Raw genomic sequence first — 22172 nt, forward strand, 5'->3', positions numbered from 1 at the left:
ATTACAAAAACTGCAATATACTTGCGGAACGCGGCAATTCCACACCTCGTAAACTTTAAAGGTTAAACTGCCGGTTTAGTCTCATTTCGCCTACTTTCACACCTTTATGATTCTCATTTCGCCTACTTCAGATTTTTCGGACAGGCATCCTGTAGATGGTTGGGGACACGCCCCCTAATGGGTTCCTACTGAGCGTCTCTCACTCATCGCCTGAGTGAACTTAGTAGAAGCGCAATGCTCACTGAAGTCTTGATGGTGAATACCGTTTGCATCAGAGTGACACTGGCAGAACTTTACTCACTTATCACAATAAGTACGATCGCAGACGTCGAGACAATCAGGATATTAGGAATTGAATTGAATTGGCGTCCTGAAGGCAAGTGAAGTCCTGAAGCATCGATACAACCACTTGATATACAACACTGAGCTTTACAGTAGAACACTGAGCTTCCTACCAGGCAACCAAGAAAGACAGGCAACAGAAGAAGAAAGGAAAACAAGAAATGTAAACCAGAAACGTAAACCCTTACACTCCTATAGGAGAAAGAAAGAAGCAAAACAGCTAAGTATAATCGTTTCATTACTCCTTTCCTTTTTCAGTTTAAGAAGTCTAAACCCAGCAAACTTTCGACAATCCCTCGACCCCATCTAACATGGCTAAACGCAAGGCGACTGATATCCCTGAACTGAACAGGTCACCGAAGCGTTTCGCCCAAAGCCCTCCTACAAACATTGTTAGCTTTATAGCAATTATTCACAGTTTAGTGAATATGAGGGCTAGCCAATTCCCTAAACAGAAATTAGCCCAAGACCTGAAAAAGAAAGCTGGGGATGTCCACAGCGTTACTGAACTACCTGGCGGTGACCTTAAAATCCGTTGCAGATCCGAAACGCAATTCCAGAAACTTTTACATGTTGACCTTCTAGCAGACAAACCAGTAAATATTAAACCTTATACACCTCGAAGAACACAATGTAAAGGTGTAATATATGGCATTGACCTAAATACCAAAATGGAAGATCTGATAAATCAGCTCAAAGATCAAAATGTTCTGCATGCAAAACGTCTTAGTAAGGGCAACACACTAACAACAAGCGTAATGATTGTCTTTAAAGGATTAAAATTACCAGAAACAGTCCAGCTGTCCCTGCACAACATTATTGTGAAACCTTTCTATGAAGCGCCTAGACGTTGCTACCAGTGCCAAAAATTTGGTCACACAAAGAAAGTTTGTAAATCCGACATAGTTTGCCCCAAATGTTCAGGAAAACATGAATATCAAAATTGTACAGAAACATAGACCACCTGTGCAAACTGTAAACAAAACCACTCAGCAGGATATAAAGGGTGCAGCGCATACAAAAGAGCCAAAACAATCGAGTTTATAAAGGCAGACAAAGGAGTAAGTTACGCCGAAGCTGTCAAACAACCCAGGCAGACACAAAAACCCACCTCAAAAGGACAAAATGACAGCGCAAAGTGAACTAGAAAATCATGCACAGGAAACCGGAACCGAACAAACCGACCAAATTATCATGAGTAAACTGGAATTTCTGGGTTTTATAAATATAGTGATCAACTCCGTTCACAATCAACGGACAACAAACAGAACCAAAACTGACATAATATCCAATATCGCACATGACTTTCTAAATTGGAAATTCACCCCAAAAGAAATAATTGAATGGGGAATGAACCCAAAATTTACCCAGAAGGCTACTCTACTCCAACCAAAATACCAGAACAACTAAATACGTCAATATAATCACAGCCCCAACAATGATCAACCGTATGGCTCCAAATTTCGAACAATAAATTCAATCAAAATCACATCAAAATCCTACAATGGAATGCCCGCGGCATTCAAAAAAAACGGAGACAACCTTAAAGTACTTACCTCTGAAACTAACCCCGAGGTTATTTGTATTCAGGAAACCTTCCTCAAACCAGGAAACAACCCCAACAACAAATTCAATATCCCCGGCTATAAAGCATACCGATGTGATAGGTTACAAGACCGTCTGGGTGGAAATCTTATCCTTGTCAAGGAAAACATCATACACCTGTATATGGGCTCGAATAACGTAAATGACTTACTTGAATGGCAAGCTATTCAAATATACCACGAAAATAAACCAATCCACATTATAAACATATACTCTCCCGGAAGTATGAGGAAAATATCCAAAACAGAACTGGACAATATTATTTCCATGTTCAGCCCAAGTGCTATTATCTGCGGCGATTTCAATAGCCATAACCCTTTATGGGATGCAAAGTGTAAACACAGTGACGATCGTGGCAACACAGTACAAGCATGGTTAGAACCTAGTCTTCCTAAACGACGGCGAGGGAACAAGAATAGACTTCGTCACAGGCAACACTTCAGCAATAGATCTTACTATTACCACACCCGACCTCGCACCTAAATCAAGCTGGAATGTTATACCAGATACACTCGGGAGTGACCATTTCGCTATCATGACAGAACTTGGTATGTCACCTCAATCTGAAGTAAATCTCAACAACCCCAAATTTCTGTTCCACAAAGCAAACTGGGAAAATTTTAAGAAAGATTGCCAAAATATATTCATTGATGATGACTGCCTCTCCGATATAGACCTATTCAACCAAAAACTTACTAATAATATACTTAGGATTGCAGAACAACACATCCCTATTTCCTCCCAGCATAAAAGGGCTGCAAATCCTGTTCCCTGGTGGAACAGTGAATGTGCTGCAAATATAAGAAACAAAAAAAGAGCACTGCGTAAATTCAAAAGAACCAGATTACATACAGACCACGAAAAATACAAAAACTTAAAAATTGAAGCCGAAAAATCAGTCTCCCGTGCCAAAGCCAAATACTGGGAGAACTACTGTGGAACACTTGATACAAAAACAAATTCAAAGCGGGTATGGAACAAACTCAAACATATACAAGGCAAAACCATCAATCTAATCCCAACTTTGGATCACAAACACAAAATCAATGAGGAAAAAGCAGAATGCCCCGCAAAAACCTTCGCAGAAAATAGCAGCGATCGAAACCTTAATCCAACGTTCAAAATAATCAAAGATAACACATTTCTACAACTAGAGCCCGACGATCACGTTGAACATGACCTTAACAAAGATTTCTCTCTACAGGAATATCACAAAGCCATTCACTATAAAAAAGAAACCTCACCAGGCGAAGACAAATTAGGCTACAAAATCCTGAAACACTTACCGCTAAAAGTACTAAATGAAACACAAAGTGGATTTAGAAAAGGGCGAAGTACATACGACCATCTAACAAAATTACAACATCAAATCCGAAAGGAATTCACTCTGGCTGTTTTTCTAGATATTGAAAAAGCCTTCGACCTCGTTTGGCAGGATGGAGTTATACTCCAATTCGATCAACTTGGGATAAAAGGAAGAATCCAACATTGGATATATGATTTCCTACGAAATCGGAACTTTAAAGTCAGACTTGGACAAACTTCATCTAAAAGACACACTCAACAAAATGGTACACCTCAAGGGAGCGTACTAAGCCCGACGTTATTTAGCATTCTGATAAACGGTTTAGCAAATACAATAGACAGTAACCATCCAAAAATAGAGCAGTCACTATTTGCTGACGATGCGGCAATATGGAAAACAGGCAAATCTATAAAGAAAATAAAAGATGCTATACAGAAAACATTAAACACCATCTCGAACTGGGCCGACCACTGGGGATTTAAATTCTCAGCCACTAAAACGACAGGTATTGTTTTTACAAAGAGAAGAAAAGTGAATATTGAACTTTTCTTAGGTAAAAAGAAAATTGAAATCAAAGAAAAAGTGAAATACCTAGGTATGATTCTTGATAGTAGATTAACATGGAAAGATCATATTGATGACCTCACAATTAGATGCCAACGCGATCTCAATCTTATGAGATGCATTTCAGGCACTAAATGGGGAGCCAACAAAACCACACTCATAAAAATGTACCAGTGTCTAATTCGCTCCAAAATAGACTATGGTGCAATAGTCTATCAATCCGCGTGCAAAACTCTACTACAGCGAATTGATAGTATTCAATATTCTGCCTTAAAAGTAGCAACAGGAGCCTTCAAAGGCACTTCGCTTTGCAGTCTCCAAGTAGAAACACTTGAAAAACCCCTTCACCTTAGAAGAGAACAACTAACCCTCAAATATGCAGGAAAAATAAGCGCTTACGGTAATACACATCCATGTTACAATTTAATCCTCCCATATTCTGAATATGAATATCTGGAAAAAAAATGGACAAAACACTCAGCTCCAATAGGATATGAAATCAACAGACTACTTTGCAAATATGACATTGCCTTGCCAAAGCAACAAGAAAATGTATATCAACAACAACCCCCGTGGCTATTGCAAACTCCCCAAATAGACATTGCACTCCACGGCCAAATTTCAAAACTGGAAAACCCAGTATATATCAAAGCTCAAGCCTTAGAACACTTCCACGAACACTACAACGGTCATCTAAAAATATATACTGACGGATCTAAAAATGTGCAGGGTCACACTGGATCATCATTTGCAATACCAGATCTAAACATAGTTAAAAACTATAAACTACCCAACCACCTCTCCGTCTATACTAGTGAATTAGTTGCAATTACAATGGCACTATAATGGATTCTTGAGAACAAACCAAACCGAGTAGCCATACAAAGCGACCCCCTCAGCGGAATAATTTCCATCCAAAACTCCAAGTCTGAGAGTAGACCAGACCTCCTACAAGAAATAATCTCGCTGACAAAATACAGAAACAAAAAACCGACCTGACTCTAGCATGGGTTCCAGCGCACGTTAATATTCGAGGAAATGAAATTGCAGATCAGGCAGCAAAATCGAGCCTACGAAAATATGAACAAGATATAGACGTCCCCCTGAGCCAAAATGAAATATATACATTGATCAATACCCAAATTAACAATCAGTGGAAAGAAGAATGGGATAAAGAATCCCGCGGACGGTGGCACTATGAAATATTAAACGGAACGATTACAAAATTAAATTCGTTCCAATTATTGAATAACCAAGATGACAAAAACATATCACGCCTGAGACTAGGGAAAACAGGGCTCAAAGCACATCTAGCAACTATAATCCAAAATTCTTCACCAACTTGCCCAGCCTGTCAAGAGCATGATGAAACCATAGAGCACTATTTGCTACAATGTATTAAACACAGTAAAGAACGAAGACGATTGGCAGAATGCCTGCAAATCTACAAATGTGAACTTGACCTTCAGGCTATCCTTAACCCCAAACCACACCTGAGAGCACAAATATTCTCCTTGCTAAAAGAATACATCAAATCGACGGGTTACGAAAGCAGAATCTGATAAAACATAATTGACCAACAACGGCAATACCTTGATTCTGAGGGCCGTTTCTGCTCTAGTCAACAATACGTCACCTTCTCTGATTAAAAACGGTGCATTTTCCGTAATTACCAAACACATATACTAACAACGGCGATACCTTGATTTTGAGGGCCGTTTATTCCACAGATACATAATTCCTCCCTACAACTTTATCCCCAACTATATCGGCGATACCTTGATTTTGAGGGCCGATAAAACGTCCATGAAACTAACCTGCAAAAACATAGCACACGAAAACAATGTAACCACAAAAGTTGTTAACTGTAGTAATTAATAATATTTCTCCACTAACTAATCTGCCCTCTTATTTGTTGTTATTTATCTATTCTTATTAGTTGATATTTATTCTCTATTTATTTACAAATGTGTATATATCATACGAGGGCAGACCCTCTATCAATTTCTGATTGGTAGCTATACCACTAATTTGCTCCTAAGTATCTGTTTTATCAAATATCTTCTTGCTTAAGATATACATTATCTCATAAACAAAACCCCTTCGCAAATCAAAAATACAACTATCTTGTATATTTGTTTTCTCTATTTGTTTTCACAGGGAAAAAAAAAAAAAAAAAGGATGAAAATCTTTATTATCGGCAGCAGTTACGTTCATAGGCTGGAGAATAGTATCCTTCGAAATTCGATCCCAAACTCTAGAATCGACTTTGGAAGAGGCCATGACATTCGGTTTTTTTTTTGGGCATTGGGGGAGCTAGAGTTGGGACACTTAGATGCTCTGGAAGATTGGAAAGTCTCCTTCAGGAGACAAAACCTGACCTAGTTATCCTCCACATTGGGGGAAACGATGCGGACTCTCACAAATCAGCAGCAGCAATTTGCGCTGATATTTTAGACTATGTTGGTGCACTTAAATCGAAATTCCAAATTCCAAGGATCTACATCAGCCAGCTTCTTTACCGTCAGGTAACTCGGCGAATTTCGGTCCACATTTATGATACAAAAAATCCATGAAATTAACAAGAAGCTGACAAACAACCCATTGGCCACCTTCTGGAGACACCGGGGACTGATCCGACCACAAAAGCAAATTCTAACCAACGACGGAGTGCACCTAAACACTCTAGGCCAGGAACTGTTCTACCGGTCTATGAAACGTGCTGTCTGCGCCGCCATGGGAGGCCACAAATAAAAATTGGAAATAGAGAAGGAAATCAATTAAAGAAGAAGACAGGGAAAACAATAAGAAGACCCATGGGACCACAGAAACTTAACAACCAGGAAACGAAGACCAGAAACATGAAAGACATCATGACAATAGGACTATCTCTTGCTTCAACTAAGTGGATGAGGCCTGACATCCTTGCTCCTCATTTATACTTGTCGCACCTGTTACAGGCACAGGTTTCCAGTACGCTGGTTTTTCCTGGACGGCGTCCGGTATAAGTGGCGGGAGCTCCTTAACTCCACGCCACTGAGGAGGAAGCAAGAGAACAAAACTGTTAACCAATAAATAAAGGCACTACTGTTGTTTTCTCTCTGTGTAAATTTCTGTATAGGCAACTCATTGTAATTCTTTAATGCAGATCTATGTATTTCTAATGTAAAGATAACGTTAATCTCTGTAAATAGCTTACTATTTATCCCCTTTCTGTTAAATGACCATGGCAGCATTTGAACCTATACAATAAGCTGTAATATGCTACCACAAAGAGGTTAATCCCACCAATTGACTCATGTACATATGTAAATAGTATACCAACGCACTGCTGTTATGTAACCAAAATATTCATGTGTTAAAAAAAAATAAATAAATAAAACACTGATTTGATGGGCCACGATATCCGCCAGGAAAGTGGCCCTAAAACCAGTAAATAAAAAAAAAAAAAAAAGAGTGAGTGAGTGCTTGGGGTTTAACGTCGTACTCAACAATTTTTCAGTCATATGACGACGAAGGAATCATTAGGGTGCATGCACGTGTAATGTGCCTCCTTTGTTGCAGGACGGATTTCCACCGCTCTTTTATTTAGTGCTGCATCACTGAGACGACTTACCGAAGGCAAGTAAGCCGCCCCGCCCGAGCCATTATACTGATACGGGTCAATCAGTCGTTGCACTATCCCCTTCATGCTGAACGCCAAGCGAGGAAGTTACAACTTCCTCTTTTAAAGTCTTAGGTGTGACTCGACCAAGGATTGATCCTGGATCTACCGGTCCCGAAGCGGACAATCATTAAGTAACATCATGGCAGCAGTGGAAGCACAACTTGAATTCATACCAACTACGAGAGGTGGGGTAACTCTTGTGTGGAATAATTACGAATACCGACTGAACAGAAAAAAATCTGATTGGGAATCATGGAAATTTAAAGTTGCGAATTGCAAAGCTACGGTTTCGACAAAAAATCGTATACTCTCTCACGTTGGAGAGAAACCCCACGAACACACGGTGAGTTCTTTCAGCAGAAAAGTTCAAGACGTGAAGAAAACTATCCTTAAAAGAGCCAGAGAAGAACTTACGCCAATGCCAACGATCTATGACGACGAACTGGCAAAGTTGCATAATGAATCACCGGAAGACGCTCTCCTGCTCCCGACATACTACTCTGCACGGTCTGCGCTGTATCGTCAAAGGAGGAAAATGATTCCATCAGTTCCCGAGTCACGGTCAGATGTTAAGTTGGAAGGCGAGTGGGCACAAACTGCTTCAGGATTAACTGTCATCATTTATCACTTATCCATTTACCACTCTTATGTATTACATTCCTAACACTGATATGTCACATAAATGTTTACAGCAGATGATCTATGTGTCCATCTTTGGGTCATTCTTTTGTTACTTATACTTGCAATTATTCACACACTTATAACGGTACTTTAATCCTTCCACACGGTCCCTGAGGTTTACTCGGACTACACCCTGGAGTTTTAATCCCATTAAATGGTTATCTTCACACCTTGGGGATTATCATTTCGCCTACCTCCAATTTCTAATTTCAAACAATAGAAGTAGGTGAAATGAGACTACACCAAACTGCCAGGAATGAGAAACATTCAATCAAATAACTGATAATCAGTCTTTAGATTAAAAAAAACAAACAAACAGCAACTGGCTAGACACAATTTAGATAGTAGATACCCATTTATAATAATCTGTCCAATGCTGAATACGCAAAAATTGTAAATATCTTCTAAAAGTAGAACCGCAAAATTGTTTGACAAATTAATTTGGCAACATGGGATGGAAGACAAATGTGTATGTGAGTTCCATCACACAGAGCAACTGTCACATATGAAATCTTGACTCTTAGCTTCCTGTTCTGATATCTCGGCACAGTTCAGACAGCTCCATGTATCACATTGTACCCAAGTTACTCCATCAACAAAGGAATGAATGAATGAATGATTATGGCTTAAAGCCACATCGGCAATATTTCAGCCATATCGTGGCGAGAACAAGGTGAAAACAAGAGACGGTTAAGGTTTTCGATCTGATAATATGAACACCAAAAGTAAAACAAAAAGTACAGACGTGATTAAAATCGAATAAAAGAAAAATAAGATTTAAAACTCGAAAACCAGGGTTATATATTACATGTATAAATTTATATGTATATAACTGTTTATCTATAGATATTTATGACAATTAAAATTTATATTTTATGATATAGACCAATGGCCTTCAAATAATTTATGACAACATCGCCAGCGATGCTGTCAAATAAATCATATATAGAATTGACTGTGTAGAATCTCTGCCGAACATGGGCAAAGTCTACACAGTCAACCAGAATATGTTTGATGCCATATTGAGCATCACATCCAACACACTCGGGAGCACTGCTCCCATCCAAGATGAAATTGTGTGTTAGACGAGAATGTCCAATACGGCATCTGGTTAAAACGACTTGGTCTCTACGAGACATATCAAGTGTATATGAATTAAAGCCAATGACAGGATGAATGACATGCAGTTTACTGTAAACCTGCAGATCCCATTCACCCTGCCAAAGGCGGCGAATATATTTAACAATATTAGACTTAAAATCATTATATGGTATTTTAACTTTCGACAAAGGTTTAGTAAGGGAAGCTTTTGCTTCCCTGTCTACGACTGTGTTTCCATGGATATCAACATGACTTGGTATCCAACAGAATAGGATATCTTTACCTCTTTTAATTAGTTTTCGGTGTATGGGCTAATATTTCGAAGATCAACGGATTTTTAAATTTATTATTCTGTATTGCCAAAAGGCTGGAAAGCGAGTCGCTGTATATCACAGCCCTCTGAGCATGCCCAGAAGAGACATATAATAAGGCCAGGAGTATAGCCCTGGCCTCTGCAGAAAAGACCGAAGACGAGGATGGAAGACGAAGAGAAGCAACTCGCTGCCCTAAGACAGCTGCAGCTGCAACCCTATCCCCATCCTTTGACCCATCAGTATATATAAATTTATAATCCGAATATTTAGCCTTAATTTCTGCAAAACCTTGCTGAATTATAAGAGGATTTGTATTTGATTTATTATATTTACGTAGATCAAATATCAATTTAGGTTGTGGAAAAAGCCATGGTGGGGACTCCGGAAAAGACACCTGAGCTATGTCCCCAAGTTTAATGTTGGCTTCCACAATATGGTCCTTAACACGAACACCGAACGAAGGGATCTTGTTAGAACATTTATTATATTTGTCTACATATGATGGATTGAAAACACAGTCGTAGGCAGGGTTTGTTGGATAAGCTTTAAGCTTTGTAGCATATTGAAGGCTAAGTTTTATACGTCGGTTATATAAAGAAGGCTCGTTTGCCTCCACGTATAAACTTTCTACTGGTGAGGTTCTAAAAGCACCAAGGCTGAGCCTCAAACCTTGGTGATGAACAGGATCCAACATTTTAATATACGACTTCCTAGCGGAACCGAAAATGATGGATCCATAGTCCAATTTAGACCTCACCAGAGAACGATATAAATTAAGTAAAACTGATCGGTCAGCACCCCAATCGGTGCTAGACACGACCTTAATTATATCGAGAGCCTTTGTACATTTGGCTTTAAGCATTTTAATATGAGGTATAAATGATAATTTTCTATCGAATATAACCCCTAAAAATTTATTTTCTCCAACAATTTTCACTGGTTTACCACAAAAATTAAGTTCAGGGTCAAGATGGAATTTCCGTTGATTACAAAAATGCATACCGACGGTTTTAGATGTTGAAAATCTAAAACCATTGGCAACTGCCCATTTCTCGATCTTATTGAGACAAAGCTGCAGTTGCCGCTCGATGTTATTCATATTTTTAGCACGGTAGCATATCAAGAAATCATCTACATATAAAAAACCCTCTGTGCCAGATGTCAGTGTTTTAGCCAAACTATTAATTTTTATGCTAAATAGTGTTGGTGAAAGGATACTGCCCTGGGGCACACCCATTTCCTGCTCACAAGAGTCAGAAAGAGTGGACCCCACCCTTACCTTAAACTGACGATCGGATAAAAATTCTGATATAAATATTGGTAATCGACCTTTAAGACCCATATCCGTGAGGTCTTTTAAAATACCATATTTCCATGTGGTGTCGTAAGCCTTCTCAAGGTCAAAAAATATGGACACCACATGTTCGTTATTAATGAATCCATCTCGTATAAAGGTTTTGAAGCGAACAAGGTGATCCATAGTGGATCTACCTTGACGAAAACCACATTGTATATTAGAAAGTAACTTGTTGGTTTCAAGAAACCAAACAAGTCTATGATTTATCATCCGTTCCATAGTTTTACAGACACAGCTGGTAAGAGCTATGGGACGGTAATTATTTGGATCAGTATGATCCTTACCCGGTTTGGGAACCGGGATAATACACGCCTCCCTCCATGACGGTGGAAAATTACCAGTTATCCAAATATCATTAAGCAAGTCCAAGAGAGTCTCCAGTGACTCAGGTGGTAAATGGTTCAAAAACTTATAATATACGTTATCAGGCCCACAAGCAGTATCATGGGCCTTTTTTAGTGCAGCTTTAAGTTCCTGGATATTAAAAGGACAATTATAATCTTCTAAATTTTTAGAAGAAAAGGGCAATTTAGTTTTCTCCTTCTGGTTTTTAATATGTTGGAATTTTTTAGTATAGTTCTCAGAAGAAGATTTTGTTGAAATTGTTTCAGCTAATTTATTGTCTATATCAGATGGAGAAGTTAATATATTATCTCCATCTTTTAAATGATGAACTTTTGCTTTATTATTTTTGCCCTTAAGTTTCTGAACCATGTTCCAGTCCTTACGCATGGGTGTTTTTGACGTAATGCCTGAAACAAAGTTCCGCCAACAAGATCGTCTCTTGGACTTGAGTAATCGACGAGCCTTAGCTCGAAAATTACGAACCTGGTTTAAATTATTATCAGTGGGACAATGATTAAATCTGTGTTCAGCCTTTTTCCGGTCCTTTATGGCTTTACGACAGTCATTGTCGTACCAGGGTTTACTTTTGGATTTTGGATTTGTCGAGGTCTTAGGTATAGTTCTATCGGCAGCTCGTAATACAAGCTCGTTAAATTTTAACACAGGATCATCTGCTGCTTTGAGGATCACAGAACATCTCAAATGCGATCCAATCTGCTTGATCGAATTTCCACCTAGCTACACGTTGTAAAGAATTAGAAGTGATATGCTCTAGGATAATAGGAAAATGGTCACTACCACAAAGATCGTCATGCACCTTTCAAGAAAAATCCGGGAGAAGTGATGGATCTGTGATAGTGAGATCGATAGCAGAATAAGCGCCATTACCTGGATGTAAATAGGTGTTAGAACCATCATTGAAATAACACAGTTCTTCGTTAGATAAGAAGTTTTCTACTATCTTGCCCTTATCATTTATGTTGTTACTGCCCCATAGGGGGTTATGGGAATTAAAATCTCCCATAAGTAAAAAAGGTTTGGGTAATTGTTCTTTTAAATTATGTAACTGCAAAGCTGACAAAGAAATGGTCGGGGGAATATACACTGAACATAATGTGATTGTTTCACATAGTGAAACACGAACGGCCACAGCCTGAAGCTCTGTATCCAGAGCAACAGGGCTGTGAATAACATTGTTATTGACGAAGATAGAGGAGCCGCCTGCAGCTCGATCTTCTTCATTCGAGTACGTACTGTATAATGAGTAATTTTTAAGATTTATTTTATCTTTGTCAGATGTCTTCAAATGAGTTTCCTGAAGACACAGGGCTATAGGATTTAATGATTGAACAAGCTGTGTTATTTCAATAAAATTGACCTTAAGGCCTCGACAATTCCACTGTATAATTTTGTCGTATATCGCCATTACGGAGGGAGACGTATAGGAGATTTTTCTTTATGTTTGGACCGTGGACGACCCTTCCTGGGAGATCGGCTGTTAGATCTCCCTGATGCGGGTGATGTATCCATCACATCCGCATCTGGTGTTGAAGGATCAACGTCCTCCAAAGGTCCAAATTTATTATAAGTTTGGACAGGGTCCCCAGTGGCCTTAGAGGGACGCTCTGTTGGGCCACTGGGTTTACTAGGTTTATTGTTTTTATTTTGAGGTTTATTTTCGGACATATTTTTGTTTTTAGGTTGACTAGGTTTAGGAATATCGGGTTGGTCAGTATTATTGGCTGGTTTGATCTGTTGTATTGAGGCAGTCTGGGTTGAGGACGTATTGAAAGCAGGTCGAACAGTAGGTTCAACAGAAATAAGACATGGTTTCTGGTTTCCAATGGGCCAAGTCATTGATGTTTGAGTAGCAACAGATGCTACTCGCTTGACCGCATTGGCAAATGAAGTCTGCAGTGAAATGTTAGGAGGGGAGACTAATTTCCGGGCCTCCTGATATGATATATTGTTTTTAGTCTTTATTGTGATTATTTGTTTTTCTTTTACAAAAAGTGGGCAGTCCCTAGAGGAGGCCATGTGATCTCCACCACAATTGCAGCACTTTGCTGTGCTGCTGCAGTCGAAACCATCATGACCCTCACTGCCGCACCGGAAACAAATCAGTTTATTTTTACACTGGCCCTTGCCATGGCCAAATTTTTGACACTTGAAACAACGTGTTGGGTTAGGTATATATAAGTCCACTCCAACCCTATACGGGCCAATGTAAATATATGACGGAATAGATTTACTGTTGAAGGTGAGAAGATATGTATTTAGTTTAATGATGTTACCAGATTTCTTCATATTGAAGCGTTTCACTCTGGTAACACCTTGTGACTTCAGTTCAGTGCAGATTTCTTCTTCTGATAGATCAATGATATCCTGATCCCTGTCACGTATAATTCCCTGACAGCTGTTCAGGGAGTTATGGGGGGATGTATACACAGGAATATCATTTATTTTGTTTAAAGCTAATAAATTTATGGACTGTTGTTTCCGGAAACATTCAATAAGAATGTCTCCGGATCGTAATTTCTTGACGTTTTTTAATGTACCTGCTGAACCCTGCAGGGCCCTTTTCAGTACAAATGGATGAATTTTGGAGGCCGGCTTTTGTTCACTCTTTGTTGAGAGAACAATAAAGGCCGGCCAGCTGTCCTGTCCGTTATCAGCCGAATCCGACAAAACCTCTAATTTCCTCTTTTTGTCAGCGCTTGAAATCGGCTGAGAGGAAGACCTGGTATTTAGATTTAAAACATTCGAATTAAGGTTTATAGATGACATGGCAAAATGTATATAAAATTCAGCCCATATGTTCCCCACCCACCACGGAGTGCCAACAAGGGCGATGTCTGAACCTGGGGATACCCAGCAGGAAAGACACCAAGGATTCCATATGAGGTATACTCGAACAGATTGATTTATACCAACAGGTTAAATTCAATCTATTCGATTGACCCATGAGCCACCGCCTCAAAACGTAGTCCTACAAACGATATTTCAGAAATAATATTTGTTCGCCAAACGATATGCTATTATTGAGGCAATTGGGACCACGTAGAGACAAGACATGACCAAGCCGATTGATCGGACCGGGCCCATCCGACCTCCCGTCTCACTCCAAGTAAGGGCCAAAGTGGCGTGTTGGGCGTGAGGATCTCGCAAGACCAACCCACCCTCAGCCACCAGGATCCCGTCCTCGGAGATTACGGGTCGCAACCCACGGCAAACAGGTCGCTCCCCGGTTGCCTCTCACACAACCGAGAAGATGTGAGCCTATTATATTCACCGGGCTCACACAGGAGAGCTCTAGGTTAGTCGCCTTTTACGACAAGCTTGCCTAGAGGGCTGAGGTCCTATTCTTATCACCCCGGAAACCCCACGGGGGATGATGCCAAAGATGTTCGATGGGGTTGAGACCCACAGAACACGCCGCCACTGGATCCGGTGAGTGCCTTCAGTTTGGAAGAAGTCATTCACAACCCTTGCTCGATGTGGACGCGCAGTGTGATCCATAAAGACAAATCCATCTCCAACGGCGGCTGCGTAGGGCTAAACATGCAGTCTGAGAACTTGAGCAACGCAGCCAGCCAGCCATAGGAACCAGATCGGTATTGCCTGTCAAACTGATACCTGTCCAGACCATTATGCTGCCACCACCAAAGGCCGTTACTGGCTGCAGGCAGCACTCTGTCGACGCCACACACGTCTCCTAAGAGTCAACGTGACGGAGACACACGCGTTTCGTCGGTGAGAAGAACGTTGCCCCATTGCCGTCTACTCCATCAAACGTGATCTGTCGCCCACTGCAGACGCGCTATCTTATGACGGCGGAGCAACAAGGCTTTCTTCACCAGCCGCCTGGGACGTACTCCGATGGCTTCTAGACGTCTCCTGATTGTTTGGGCACTCAACCGTCTCGCCCCGACACATGCTCAGCATGATCTTGAACCTCTCATGCTGAAAATCAGAATGGATGTTGGCGTTGGGTTTTTTTTGCGTGGCACACTTAGACCTTTATACCTGATGTCGTTCTGTTCCTTGGTGCAACGTTTAAGATTCGCCGATCTTATCTTTGTGTGGTGCCCTGGGCCTTCCACTTCTTAGCAGGTCCTTGACACCTCCTGATGCGAGAAACTTCGTTCGCAATTTCCGAATGGCGTTTGGTGTCACCCCCTTTCGACATGCAACCTGTTTTACAGGGGTGTTAGCCTCCAAAAGGCTAATTGCAATAGCCCTGTCCGTATTGCATAATCGAGGCATGGTAAACCACAGTCACAAAACGTGCAACATTGATTGTCCAAGACTTGTGGACAGTAATGTGAGCGAATCAGGTCCGAAAATCTTTTATTGATCATATTAGACCTGATGCAGATCGTGTTTGACCGCATGAATTTCTTGTGGTGTGTGTCATGTCCTTAATGCCCACCCGCACGAATATTTCAGGACTGGTAACACGAATACTCTGATGAAGTCAAAATTTGGCGGTGAAAAATCTTGTTGACTCCTTTTGTTAAATTTTCAAAATCGACCGAATTTCAGTTTGCTCATGCCCATTAGTGCACATCTGCACCTGCACCTTAAGCCTTGATATACCACGTCCGCGGGATTACTGGGATAGTGTGTGCAAAATTTCATTGTGATCTGGTATATATCAAGGGAGATCTCAAACAACGTTTTGGGGGGAACTTACTTTTGTTTCACTGTGTATTTATTACAATTAAACTTTAAATTTTATGATATAGGCCAATAGTTTTCAAATATTTTGTGACAATATCTCCAGCGATGCTGTCAATTAAATCATATATAGAGTTGACTGTAGAATCTTTGCCGAACATGGGCAAAGTCTACACATACGTCTGATGCCATATTGTGCATCAGATCCAACACACTCGGGTGCACTGCTCCCTTCTAGTATAAAATTGTGTTAGACGAGAATGCCCATTACCACGCCTCGTTAAAGCTAATTGGTCTCAACGAAACATTCGACAAGCATAGGAATTGTAGCCAGTGGATGCAGTTTATTATGGAATTATGGACGAATATATTTAATAATATTATACTTATATCAGTGAACGGAATTTTGACCCGAAATACAGGTTTATATAGTGCAGCTTTCTCTTCCCTGCCCACGACTGTGTTTCCAGGAATACCAATATGGCTTGGTATCCAACAGAATATAATATCTCTTAATTCGTTTTCTATGTTTGACTATTATCTCAAGAATTAATGGATTTTTAAATTTATTATTCTCAACTGCCAAAAGGCAAGACAGCGAGTTGCTGCATATCACTGCGCTCTGGACAAACGTACGATAAGGCCAGGAGTATGGCCATCTTTTCTGCAAAGTCTCGCTATTCTAAAATCGTTGCACCCGCAACTCTGTCTCCATCCTTTGACCGGTCAGTGTATATAAATTTGTAATCCATGTAATTAGCCCTCATTTCAGCAAAAATTTGCTGTATTGTAAGAGTTGTATTGGATTTATTATATTTACGTTGATCAAATTTTAGTTTAGGTCGTCGAAGAAGCCAGGGAGGAGACTCGGGAATAGACACTGGAACTATATCCTCCAGCTTGATGTTAGCACCCACAATATGGTCCCGTGTACGAAGAACAAACGGTGGGATCTTATTAGCACATTTATTACCTTTATCTACATATGATGGATTAAAAACACAGTCGTAGGCAGGGTTTGTTGGATGGTGTTACATCCAGTTCGTGCCACGCGACGCTTGCTGTCAGTGCGAGAGGATTTCTTTAGGGAGCACTCGCTTCACTAAACTCAGAAGCCATCAAGTTCAAGCAGTGTTGTTTTTTTTTTTTCGGTTTTCCGAACACAACAGACCAAAATCACAACGTCCCTGACAGTCGCGCCCTATCTCTCGCTCTGCAGGGGTATCACAAATGCTCTTTTGCAGCTATCCCTATCACGTGACCATACGTCACTGGTAAATAATAGCAATGCCATGTGGAGGCTTATCCTAAGCGCGAACTCACCGGCAATGCATGTACTGCATAGACTTACAATGACAAACTGTAGTCAAATGATTGTCAAAAATAAAAAATATTCTCCGTACAATGGGGAGTATTACAATGAGCTCTAAGCTTTGTAGCATATAGAAGTCACATTTGCCTGCACGTATAAACTTTCTACTGGTGAAATCCAAAAAGCACCGAGGTTGAGCCGCAAACATTGGTGATGGACGGGATCCAACACTTTAAGATACGAGATCCTTGCAGAACCGTAAATGATGGACCCATAGTCCAGTTTACACGTCACGATATCGACTGAGTAAAACAGATCGGTCAGCACCACAAACGGTGCTGGGCACGACCTTAATACTATCGAGAGCCTTTGTACATTTAGCTTCAAGCATTTTTATATGAGATATAAAAGATAGCTTGCTATCAAATATTATACCTAAAAATTTAGTTTCTCCAACAATTTTAATCTGCTCACCACAAAAATAAAGCTCGGGGTCAAGATGAAGTTTCCGCTTGTTACAAAAATGCATACCGACGGTATTTGACTTTTTCTACAGCGTCGCTGGCGATGCTGTCATTGATTACTTAAAGTATATAGGTTTATATTATAAGACATCTTCTTTTTACATTATTTTTTGTTTATATATACACATTACAATTTTAAAAATTATTGTGCTTTTTCAAGTTCTAACGGAGGCTTAGTTGTGGATTCCAAACACGACTGTCCTTTTTATTTGGGTTATATGTTTACATTCGCTTCTTGAATACCTTATACTGATTCATAGTTTAAAACATGTTCTCGCCACGATATGGCTGAAAGATTGCAGATTTGTCGTAAAGCCATAATCATTCACTCAATCATTCCCACCATAATCCTGACCGCCGTCGTATCAGTGAAATATTCTGGAGTATGGCGTAAAACAAGAAGTCTTGGTGAATTACGCCAATTGTGTCCAGAGAACTTCGTGTAAGAGGAAACGAAACAAACGGCTTTGGTCCGTAAACTTCGAGCAAGACGACATAAACAAAACTGTCAAGTCACCTCGTCGTGCGCATCTACATAAGGGCAACACAGTGAACTCAGCATCACAGATGTCTAGAAATGTTCAGGACAGGAAGGTCACATAGAGGATATTCCCCCCACATAGACGACGAGACCCTCTACTGGGATCGAGTATGAACGTTTGCGTCTTCTTTGTTTTTGGAGTCCCCCCCCCCCCCTCCTTTCAAGGCGAGGCTGATAGCTCCTCATCCGTGGAAAAAAACTTTGGAAGCCCTCTATCTCGTTGCCTGAGGTGATCTGGAGTTGCAAAAGCTTCATCGTCAGTCATGTCCACCTCGCGTCGAGATGAATCTACTACTATTTGAATTGGATGCTTCTGAACTGGAAAACGGCTTATAATCAGAATCTTTTTGCTCTTCACCGATTCTCTAATCTTATGTTTTATTCTTGTGCTGCGGAATGTTAAAACAATCATTGCTATTTAATTGAACCCTTTGCACAGTTGTAATTGTGATGTGTGGGGGGTTACAAAACCAAATTAGGCCTAATATATAGGACACTCTTCTCCAAAGCCGGTGTATTATTTTGTCGTTGGTTAGGGGTGACAATTGCTTGCGTTTTGGTAACCCCGTGCTACACTAATGCCTTTGCCGGAAATAGTGCCGCAGAGGGGTAGAGTATTGCTTTTAAATTCCCAACCTAAGCGGCGTCCACTGGTATAGCCGTGATAGTGCGGAGTAAGGTTATAAAACTCTTGGTCTATATTAGACATTGACTGTCCAATCGTCCTTGTATACTTGGCGCCATTAAAAACGCACGGTCGTTAGCTATTGACATATTGTGAGATGTCAGTGGGAACCAATTGTGAATACGTTTATATTGGAAAACAAGGCAGCGGTCGCAACGGGACAACGAATCCACCAACTGTGAAAGCCGATTTACGTTTATTCCTCACATCGAAATCACGTACAGAAAGTGAAATTGACATTTAATAATGGGTATGTCCACCTCGGGCAGCAATGCAAGCCGTACATCTGCGACGCATAGAGCTGACAAGCCTCATTATTCTCTGCTGTGGGATCAGATCCCATTCGTCCTGCAGCACCTGGATCACGTCGGTTGCGTGGCGCAGGTTGACGTTGGGCCACGGCAGACTTCAGGTGGTCCCACAGGTGCTCAATAGGCGAAAGATCCGGGGAGTAGGCCGGCCACTCCATGACGTCGACATCATTCTGTCGCAAGAAGTCTTGTGTTAATCTTGCAGAGTGTGGCGGGCATTGTCTTGCTGAAACGTCGTCACGGCAGCGTTGGCATGGAGAAATGGAAGCAGCACCGGCCGAAGAATGTCATTCACGTACCGCTGAGCATTCAGGTTGCCATCAACAATGACTAGGGGAGTCCGTCTGTTAGAGGTGATGCCTCCCCACACCATAACACTAGCGCCAACCCAGCGATTTCCTTCCCGCACGCATACGTTTTCGAAACGTTCACCACGTCTGCGCCACACATGTCGACGTCTGTCGGGACGATCAAGGCAGATACGACTCCCGTAAGAAAAACGGACAGTTCCAATCATTCACACGCCATTGTTGATGACGCTGAACCCAGCGCAATTGATTTCGGCGTGCAGCAGGTGTCAATATGGGCCCTCGGTAGGGAATGCGAGCATGCATCCGTATTGCTCGGAGACGGCGTCGTATGGTGTTGGGGCTCACCCTGGGCCTCCCAATCCCCACTGTCGCCCTAGCAGTCTGTATGGCGGTGCGGAAACGGTCAAGTGTGTGCTGCAATGCGATGTACCGATCTTGTCGTGCCGTAGTGACTCTTGGCCTACCGGGGCGTGGACGGTCGGCAACAGTGCCAGTTTCATGCTCCCTGGTACTGAGGCGGCTAATTGTAGAGGGATGACATTGCATGTGACGTGCCACTGTGGCACGACTGAGTCCCGCACGTAACATGCCAATGGCACGTTCTCTTTCTTGAGCCGTAGGTCTGGGCATGGTACCGTTTTTTTGAAATGCTGTTAGTCTTTGTGGTTACCGTGGTGTAACGTATTGATCACACCACAACTGTGCAGTGACATGTGCTCTCAGCGCTGACACAGCACTCAATGGCCGATATTCCGCACTGTTACGTAACGCACACAAAGGGTGCGTCGGAATAACACACGGTCGTGCACTACCTGCAACGCAACGTTCACAAACCATGAACCACGCTCAGTCACTGAACAATCGACTTTTGTGGCGCGCGGATACAATTTCAACCGTGCGTTTTTAATGGCGCATACTATACTTCTTCGTCGAAGTTAGTTTAAAGTACAGCAAAGGAACGCTTTGCAGCCCAAGAATATTTCTGCATTTCTACCCCCGTTTGCAAATAGTAGTCATACTTCGGTAATTTGTAAGATGTAAGGACAGAATTTTGTATGAATGACTCGGAGAGAAGAGATTGTGTGTATATGTATGAAGGACTGTCCTACCCCTACGTTATTTATGAAGATATTAAAAAAGAAATTTTCTTGGCAGCACAATTAGCTCGCCGGCCAGTTTTTGGTTGGAGGGTTCAAAAAGGGGTGTAGACAAACCAGCTGTGTGTCGTTATGTGCGTAGAGGAATCACAAGTGCAACCAGTATGAGTAAGCTTGGTTTGCGTGCGTAATGAGGGAGGGTTAGGCAGAAGACCTAAAAATGTGTAATTGTGCTGATGGGAGACCTGAAAAATTTAGCCAGTTGTGGACCTAGACTAATAGAGAAGTTAATCACAGGTAGGGAATGATCTACATCTACCCATACCAAAATTTAGGTTAATTTCTGAAGGGGAAAGGCGTGAGGTTAGAAATGTTTAAAAATTCACCTCGGTAAAATAGGCTGCCGATATTCTTGTCGACTCAGAATATACCCCATCTTACGGACGAGAAAGGTGAAATTTAAAACATAATTTTTTGTTAAAATATTAAAACATAACATTTAAAACAGAGGACGTAAAACCATAAGGGTTAACGGGGGGTTAGGCCAGCCCTCCCTAAAGCAGGTGCTGTGTTCCGTATAATAATAATCTGAAGGGGACAACACAGTGTTGACTGTTCTCTTTATTGGGCAGTCCAGGTTGTAAGTGAAGTGTTCCTTGTACAGTTGCTGTGGCAGGAACGTGTACTAAATTGCAGTCTTGTGGAAAAGCAGTCTGAAAAGCTCTTACTAACACAATCCAGTCACTTTTCGTGCCTTCTGTTTGACTCGTACCACTGGGTGGCATAAGTTGATAGATGAAAGGGAAATATTGCCACCTTTTGATCGCCATCTATGCTGTACAAGGTACAGAGAACCGATGAAACCTTTCCAACCAGCTTTTTGCGTTTTGGGAAGTATCTCCGCGGAGTATGTCCAGTGAGATCAGTGCACCAGCCATTCTGATTGGCCTTTTTTGTGTGACTGGTGACGTCACACTTCTGTCCTCTGTGTTGTGGATGGGCACTCCGCTGATCCAGATGGTCGATCTTCTGTGTTTAGCACTTTTTGGCTCTGCAAAATTACCTTTTTGCGTTCCTGATCACTTTTGGACTAAAGTTGAACGGTGTTACTCCTCGCTTTGACATGAGGGGTCGGGAGTTCACCACCAATTCTTGAGTTCCGTATAATAATCTGAAGGGAAAACACCGTGTTGACCGTTAGTTCTTCTCTTTATTGGGCAGTCCAGTTTGAGTCTTTACAAGTACGTAATCAAAATATATTACATGCAATGCGTTCAGAATCAAATATATGATATAGTTCAATTATAAATACATGCATCCTTGAAGTCTGTCAATAGATATAACAGAGGTGTAATTAGTTATCATTTTCGCGCTGTGCTACAAACTTATCTGAAGGGGAAAACACCGTGTTGACCGTTAGTTCTTCTCT

This window comes from Liolophura sinensis, chromosome 4, assembly GCF_032854445.1.
Source record: "Liolophura sinensis isolate JHLJ2023 chromosome 4, CUHK_Ljap_v2, whole genome shotgun sequence".
Taxonomy (NCBI): domain Eukaryota; kingdom Metazoa; phylum Mollusca; class Polyplacophora; order Chitonida; family Chitonidae; genus Liolophura; species Liolophura sinensis.